We start from the raw sequence: 9,168 nt of genomic DNA, 5'->3' as shown, positions 1-9,168 counted from the left end.
GTATAATATTATCAAGGGTTCGGAGAGCTTCACATGCATTATCTGCATAGAATCTCTCTTACCAATCCATATTATTATCCCATATTGCATGTGGGAAGTCTAAAAATGACATTTGTTGACTAAGGGCCCTTCCAGACAGGCCCAAAATGCGGGACCTGTCTCACATTTACCTGAGGCAGCCAAACAACGCCTGAGGTAAAAGCAAATTAATGCAGAAAAAACTGGGTTTTCACTGTAAACCAAAAAACAAGAGTATTGCTTCCAAGTTTGGAGCATGAAACAAACCTGTTTCACAGCTCAGTGTTTTAGTCACTTGGTAAACATTTCAAAATATCTTAATAAGTAGGAACGTCCTCGCCTGACCCCTCAAGCTAATAAACTTTGGTGGCAAGGGAAAAGATGGTCTTTTTTCTTGGATGGTCAGTTGGAAAGGAGGTCAAGGTTCCTACCCCTTCAGTCATTAAATAAATAATGTTGTTATTGTTGTTGTTATTTACAGTATATATCTCTTTATCTCTCTAAAAAGAGACCCAAAACAGCTAACAGTACTAAAAACAATAAATGTGCAATTTAAAAAATACAAACACTAAAATAGGATTAAACATGGAAACTATTAAAAATAAATCATTAAAAATATTAATTTTATACGTATAGCTGATCAGGCAAACTGCATTGAGCAAAATTCTCTTTTAATACATAGAATTGTGTATTAAATCCAGACAAGACAGAGGTACTTCTGGTCAGTCGTAAGGCCGAACAGGGCATAGGGTTACAGCCTGTGCTTGACGGGGTTACACTCTCCTGAAGACGCAGGTTCGCAGCTTGGGAGTCATCCTGGACTCATTGCTGAGCCTGGAACCCCAGGTCTCGGCGGTGGCTGGGAGAGATTTTGCACAGTTAGAGCTTGTTCGCCAGCTGCATCCGTACCTTGGGAAGTCAGACTTGGCCACAGTGGTCCACGCTTTGGGTACATCCCATATAAACTACTGCAATGCTCTCTATGTGGGGTTGCCTATGAAGACTGCCGGGAAGCTGCAATTAGTCCAATGGTCGGCAGCCAGGTTACTAACAGGGACTGGGTATAGGAAGTGTACAACTACCTTGTTACACAAGCTCCACTGGCTGCCAATTAGCTTCCGAGCACAATTCAAAGTGCTGGTTTTAACCTACAAAACCCTATACGGTTCCGGCCCAGTTTACCTGTCCGAACGTATTCTCCCCTATGAACCATCAAGAGTGTTAAGATCGTCTGGAGAGGCCCTGCTCTCGGTCCCGCCACCTTTGTAGGCGCGTCTGGTGGGGACGAGAGATAGGGCCTTTTCTGTGGTGGCCCCTCGGCTATGGAATTCCCTCCCAAATGAAATTAGATCTGCCCCCTCCCTCCTGACCTTTAGGAAGCTAGTGAAAACCTGGCTGTGCAACAATGCTTTTGTGGAATGATGTTTGAGACCGGCAATCGACTAATGGTACTGATCACAATATATGGACTGGACACATGGATTGGGTTGGACATGATTTTATCTTGGCGAACGGCTTCTATGTAATTTTATGTAATCTTTGTAATTTTTATATGTAATTGGTAACTTAATGTTTGCCTAGATTTTCAGTTATCAATGAAAATTAGCATTGAATCTTTGCTGTTAGCCGATCTGAGTCCCTCTGCAGAGATAGAGAAGATCAGGATATAAAAGTTTTAAATAAATAAATTATGGAAAGAGGCCCAAGGGCTGTCCAGTCCAGCCCCATTTACCATTCAGGAATACTCGATCAAGTACTGTCAACAAAAGGTCATTCAGACTCTGCTTAAAAACCTCCAAAGAAGGAGACCCCATTGCCCTCTGAGGCAATGGGTTCTCATGTTCTAGTGCCACACTAAACTACATTCCCCACCCAGAATTCCACTTTTGCAGTTCTGGCTGTTAAAGCAGAGCCATGGCACTATATGTATGTAGTGTGAAGGGGCCCAAGGTCTTAATCACTGTCACCTTTCTCTACAAGGAAATGAGAGGATACTTGTTCGTAGGGTTGGGTTGATTATAATTATCAGATCTCTGGACCAGGTCTTTCATTCTCCTGTTTGCAAACAAGGGGAAGGAACCTCAGGGCAAGAGGATTGCCTCAAAAGACAGTAAGGAGAGAGGCAGCCAAACTTTCTAGGGAAGGGAGTTTTATCATTTGTAGGCTCAAGCCAAAGCAATCTGCTACAACCTCTTATATCCTGTGTGTTCTCTCTCATTGATAACTTTTACCACCTTCACCACACTCTGATACTGCTTGACCACATACATCCCAGCTTTCATTTTACTATGTTATTCCTGCACCAGGAGTGTTTCATTTCAATAGGGTTCACTATTATCTGTGGTCATGTATATCCACACAAAGTCCAATAATATATTCCCCAAGGATACTGGGGTCATACTATATTTGTTTAGCTTTCTTTAATTCAAATCTTGAAGCCATTTACCTAGACTGCCCTTAAGACTATTTCCACAATCAGCTGACCCATCACAGGACAGACTCCATTGTTTCAGGTTTTCTCCCCAAAATCCTAGGGAATGGGGTGCTGCTGACTTGGCAAACCCAGTCCCAGTCCCTATCTAGGTCTCACTTGTCAACTGTGTCAACCTCATAAGTCCAAAAGAAATGGAATGTGGGGTTTTTTTGGGGTTTTTTGTCGTGCCAGGAGCAACCGCTTCTGTTGTGAGAGAATTGGCCGTCTGCAAGGACGTTGCCCAGGGGACGCCCGGATGATTTCTGATGTTTTGTCATCCTTGTGGGAGGCTTCTCTCTTGTCCCTGCATGAGGAGCTGGAGCTGATAGAGGGAGCTCATCCGCCTCTCCCAGGATTCAAACCTGAGACCTGTCGGTCTTCAGTCCTGCCAGCACAGGGCTTTAACCCACTGCGCCACCGGGGGCTCCTATGGTATGTGGTATAATATGCATATTGGCTGATAGCAAGTTTTTCAACCACAGCATCCAGGAGTGTGGCTAGTTTACAGTGGGTTGCACAGACAAATAGCCTAATGGGTAATGAAGGAAGAATATTTCCCAAAGCCCCCTGAGATAATGGAATTTTCAAACCAAATAACATAGAACATCCAGAGCATCAGCAAATCTCTCATCCATGCTTTAAAGTTACCCCCAGCATGTCTGCTTTAGGAAGACTGTGCCAATGGCTGGAAAAGAGCCAGAGGGGGATTTTAAAATTAGTTTTTAATGTGGAAAATCCCAAACAGGTACAAGGATGGATTAGCAATAAGAGACAGTGCGTGCTTTGATGTTATAACTACTGAGGACCACCATAAGCCACCCTCTCTGTTATAGTTTAGGAAAAAGCAATGTGCAGTATTAGCTCAATTATACATAATATATAGTAGATATATTAGAAACTGATGATCCAAGTATAAAATAAATAAGATGTCTTTTGTTACAATTTTCCCTTGCTTGTTAGAAGACGCAACTCTAATTGTGTCTTTTATTGTGGAAGTTGAAGTCCAAAACACCTGGAGGGCTGAAATTTGCCCATGCCTGTGATAAATGCATGCAATGCGCTATGGAAGTTCAAGATACATCACTCACTTTAAAAAGCTTAAAACAAAACATCCAACCACCAGATCAAATCTTGAGCTAACATCGGTTCAACATAAACTCATGCCCACATTCTTTCCACATGCACCATATTGATTAAAATAAAGGAAAAAGAAGGATGAAGAGAAACATCTGAAAGATGCTGGAAATGGAAAAATGTAAACACTCCCCATATATAAAATGGATGCCATTGTCTGTCATTATTGTTCATCACAACAAAAATGAATATCTTTGCCTGTCGTATATTAAATTCTAATGTGTCTTACAGGATGGCAAGATTAGAAAAGTTAGAAAACACCTCAAATGCCATCTATTGTAACCCCCTGGCAGTGCATCAAACAAATACACCATAGAGTGTGTAAATGTTGCCCAGCATTTTTCATTGTTATCATATATTAATAACTTAGAGTTATGTATCTGTAACTGCTCTGTAGGGACCCCTGATGACGCAACAGGTTAAACCGCTGAGCTGCTGAATTTGCTGACTGAAAGGTTGATAGTTCGAACTAGCAAGCAGGGTGAGCTCCCGTTGTTAGTCCCAGCTTCTGCCAAACTAGCAGTTCAAAAACATGTGAATGTGAGTAGATCAATAGATACTGCTTCTGCAGGAAGGTAATAGCGCTCCATGCAGTCATGCCGGCCACATGAACTAGGAGGTATCTACAGACAACATTGGCGATGAGCACTACCCCTCAGAGTCGGACATGTCTAGACTTGCTGTCAGTTGAAAACTTTATCTTTATCTAACTGCTCTGTATTCACCCATGCTCCATATTTACAAACATGATCCTATTGCAACAGTTACAAATGCTCCCTCCAAAAGCAACCTTCTCCAGTAACTGAGGTCTCTTGTATTGACAAGTGGTACACAGCAGAATGACATTTCCAGCCTCCTTTCACCAGTGATCTGCAACATGAGATTGTGATAGGGACCCTGCTTCTGATTGTTGGGACTGGAAAATGAGATGCATGAATTGAATGTAACCCTGTAAAATAATTTGTTTTACCTCAATCCCAATGCTGTTGGAACACACAGCATTCCTTCAGTTTCAAAGTGCAAACACCTTTTACAGAATGGATACAAGCTGCCATTTAATCCAGTTTCAGGATGCAGACTAACAGCAATGAACTGGATTATATGAGTCTAAAGTGCCATATAATCAGGGGCAGCTCAACCTATTATGCAAAGTAAGCATTTGCAGTATAGTTGATTTTGCCCAGGGGCGCTCTTGACGCGCTCTTGGGGAAAAATAGACCTTGACATTTGAGAGTTGTAGTTGTTGGGATGTATAATTCACCTAAAATCAAAGAGCATTCTGAACTCCACCAATGATGGAATTGAACCAAATATGGCACACAGAACTCCCATTACGAACAGAAAATATATTTCAGTGATTGCTTGGGGGGGGGGGGGACGCGCCAAAATACTGTTTGTTTACCATTGAAAATTACCTAGGGCTGCCTCTGCATATAATACAGTTTAATGTAGTTAATCTGAATTCTGAAACTGGATTATATAGCAATGTAGATCCAGCCTTAGACACCTAAGGGCTAATACCGCCAATGCTAGGCTAGAAGGACCAATGCTTTTAACTAGGTATAAGGTGCCTTCCTATATCCCTTATAATGTTCCCTATCTAGCGTGCTGTGATCTTTGCACCAGGAACACAGATAGAAGAGTAGTGGACAGTCCACTACCATTTAATTGATTTACGATTTCTGCATTCCAAAGAGCCTTTCCAAGAAAGCACGGGTATCAAAGTAGATTAGATCTTGAAGTGTTACAACTCCACTGGCCGCATGGAGTATCCCTGCCCACTGCCTTTATATCTTACTCCTTGTATGGCATATCATGTTTTGAAATTCCATCTTACAATGTCAGCGGACCTATCCTAAGGTAAACACTGGAGCCTCAGAGAGAAGTCCTTAACTACTGTAATTTCCTGTCTGTTCCAAATCCCTGCAATATCCAACCCACACACAATATAGAAACTTTTGGTTAGCTTATTTGGATAGTAAATGAGTCAGTCAGAGGCTATGAGCCACCAATCAATGAGACTGTTTGCAGTATGCACTTTGTTTTTTACTCAACCGTTCTTCCTTCAGCCTTGACATGCCATCATCAACCAAGCAATGAATTTAACACCCACACATTCCATTTTTCTTACAGTCATTTCTATAGGCCATTTGTTAGTTTTGTTTGCCCATTTCTGTGTTTGAGACAAAAAGGACTGTAGGAGGACTTTTATGTTTTCCGGACACAATTCAAATGGCTGGTTATGACCGATATAGCTCAGATCAAGGACAACCTTTCTGACAATACTGGTTAACCTTATATGGGCCAGCTGGGACCCTGAGATGACCATAAGAGTCCCTATGCTCCGTGCCACTGTAGTGGTTACCTTGGACCAGGGATAAGAGGATCCAGCTTATGTATGAAGGAAAAGGTGCTATCTATATCACATAGTATCTTGACCAAGCATTGCATTGAAGAATCTCACCCAGCTTTAGTTTGATGGGACCAAGATGTGCTATAGATTAGGTTTCAACCATAACTAACTATGCTAATTACAGGGGTTCCAAAAACTGCTTTCCAAAAGCTTTGAGATTTATTAACAGATATGATAAGCCATGATCCTTCACCAGGAGTGTTGTAGTAGAGTCTGTTAGCAACACTGCAACTGGTAGTAAGGTTGTCGGAAGAGGGAAAAGGAGTGCTCAAGAGTTAGATGAGGAACAACAGAGGAAGAGGATCCGGGAGATACTTATGTCACTCACTGATGAAGATTCCTTCGAAGGGTTTTCTGAGAGTGAAATGAGTGAGGGTGAGGAAGGAGATACAGTGGATGTGAATAGGGGAACTAAGAGGGTTACTCGGGAGCAGGAATCGGATGAGGAGCGACAGAGGAAGAAGATTCAGAATATACTTACTGCTCCCACAGAAGAGGATGATTTCATGGGTTTCTCTGGGAATTATGGGTCTGGGAGTGATGGGGATGAGGATGAATCACTGGATTGGACCAAGGTGGAATCTTGTGGAATCTTGGGAAGAGCTATGTCTTGACAAGAGGTGGAAGAGTTGGAGGGATGGGCATCGGCATTCAGGTGTGGAAGCTAAACCAGCTGTAAGTGATGACGATCGGGTGGAGGGCAACTCATCATCTGGATGATGAGTTGTAAGATAAAAGTAGGCACTGAAATGGAAGAACTTTGAAGTAGGCAAAGTGTTGATTTTGTGCCTTGGGTCTTGTTGCTGCAGCTTTTGTGTTGGGCTTGTGTCCTGGATCTGCTGGTTGCTGCTTACCTTCATGTTACAACTCGGCTTGCATTCTCGTGAGTGCAGATTTCCCCTTTCCTTGACTTCGGACTGCTTTTGACGATGATGCTGCCTTGTGGACTTTGGAACCTTGCAACTTTGGACTTGGCTTTCTTTGACTTCAGACTTAATTGGACTACGGCTCTTTCTTCACGGCTCTTTGTTTGAATGTCCTTCATTTGCTCTGTGATTTTGCGGGATTTTGGAAGTACTTCAGTTTAATCCGGATCTTTTTCCTGGATAATCCGGATTATTGCTTTAGTTTGCTTTCCAAACTGAAAATTGCTGCTACTTTTGAGTTTTGACCAGAGACACTGAAGCAAGTCTCTTTTGCTTTATATTAATAAGCTATTCTTTTGGACATACTCCTGAGTCTGGCTCGTTAAGGCGTCTATATAGGGAGATATAGCTGTGGAGACATAGTTATGTCTCATTATTAGATCTTTTAAGCTCTCTGCCCAACTAGACATTTCTAAGTTGCTGTAGAGAAGAGAGATGAGCACTTTTGCATCCAGTCTGCTTGCTGGAGCTGAGTGCAGGCCGAGTCCAGCAACTTGGAATTGGCTGTGTGCCTTAAGTGGTATGTTTGGGGGACTTTGGGTCATTACAATAGTGCAATAACAATTAAAATGAACGGTAATGTCAGAAATCAGACTTGCAGCATTACAGCCAGGCAATTCTGTTTTCTTTCTTATTTTCTGTCCTCTTATTAATATTCTGCTTGCAACTTATTTGTATGTCATGAGATGAGATATTTTTTTTATTCCAGTGGATCTCTAATTCATATTGCTGTTCAATCTTTCCCCCTGAAAGAGAACTGTTAGAACAGTTCATCCCTTCACAGGATCACAGGCTCGTAATGCTTCTGTTTGCTTTATTGTGCAGAGGCCCCTTGGCTTTCAGGACCGCTGCCATTATTCCGTCAGGGCGATGACTCACCGATTCCACAGACCCTGCCAGATTTCTATAGATGACATTGCAATTATCTTATTAGTTTCTGCCACAGAAACTCCAATGTTTAGACATTTTTACAGCTTGTTAGGTTGAGGCAGTGACTCAGTGACCCAGGGTCCAGCTTTTCTGCATTTTTACTTTTTTAGATGGAGGTGGGAAAATCATGGCTCTGAAACTTCATGTGTCTCCCCCAGAATGTCTTTGCACCGCTCTTCCCCAAGTCCTCAAGTTTTTCATTTCCTGGACAAAACCCTGGGATTTAGAGTTCATCAAAGTATTTATAATTCATCAAAGTGCACTCCTCTGAACTTCAGCATTGAGTTTCCTGGCAGAGAATTTTAAGTACCCATCATAACAATAACTCTTAGGATTCTGTGGAATAGAGTTATTGCACTTAAAGCAACATTGAACTGCTGTCATTGTGTAGTATGAATACACTCTGTGAATTTCATAGATCCACAGTAGTGGTTCTCAACCTGTAGGTCCCCAGATGTTTTGGCCTTCAACTACCAGAAATCCTCCCAGCTGGTAAACTGGCTGAGATTTCTGGGAGTTCTAGGCCAAAACACCTGGGAATCCACAGGTTGAGATCCACTAATCAACAGGAACATGAACTTTCAACCTTCCAATCCAGTATTAACCATTACACTACACCTGATCTCTCTAGCTCGCCATTTGCCCGCATGTTTTAGCTTGAAAACTACCCTTCCCTGCTCAACCCTACCCTACTATCAAGATCTCCAGTTGTTTGGTGCAAATACAGATCTACCACAGCCCTTCCCTTAAAGACAATCCTTTTGAGATATCACTTGAACTTGTTACAACAAGCACTTTCTAAACTCTGCAAAATCAAGCAAAAGGTAAGTATTGCCATTCAGAAAACAGAAATTATCTCACAAGTTAAATATTTTTCCTGGGATTATAGTGAGCACTCAATCAGTATGCGGTCAGTTTCCTAACTCTGATAGCAGTACTGATAGCAGCACTGCTATCACCAAGAACTTGGTCACTGCTGAATTTGTTTTTAGATTTTTTATTACTGTTCAGGTGTATAGTCTACAGCAAGAGTTCTCAAACTAGGCTAGTTATAGTGAGGGGCTCTGTGGCATCATGCTGCTTCCTGCCTCCTCCTCTTTCCTCTTTCCTCCTCCTGAGAAATGAAGGGAAATTACAGTTTTGAGCTGCCGGAAACAACAGCAACAGCAACATCCTCCCGGGGCACAGATCCTTTCTCCTCGCTGCCCAGACCTTTTTCCTTGCCACCCAGATTCTTTCCCTGCACCTCCCTCGCTGCTTACTGTTCTCCTTGC

Source organism: Anolis sagrei, chromosome 4, assembly GCF_037176765.1.
Source record: "Anolis sagrei isolate rAnoSag1 chromosome 4, rAnoSag1.mat, whole genome shotgun sequence".
NCBI classification, from domain to species: domain Eukaryota; kingdom Metazoa; phylum Chordata; class Lepidosauria; order Squamata; family Dactyloidae; genus Anolis; species Anolis sagrei.
Note: the sequence above shows the minus strand (reverse complement) of the source record.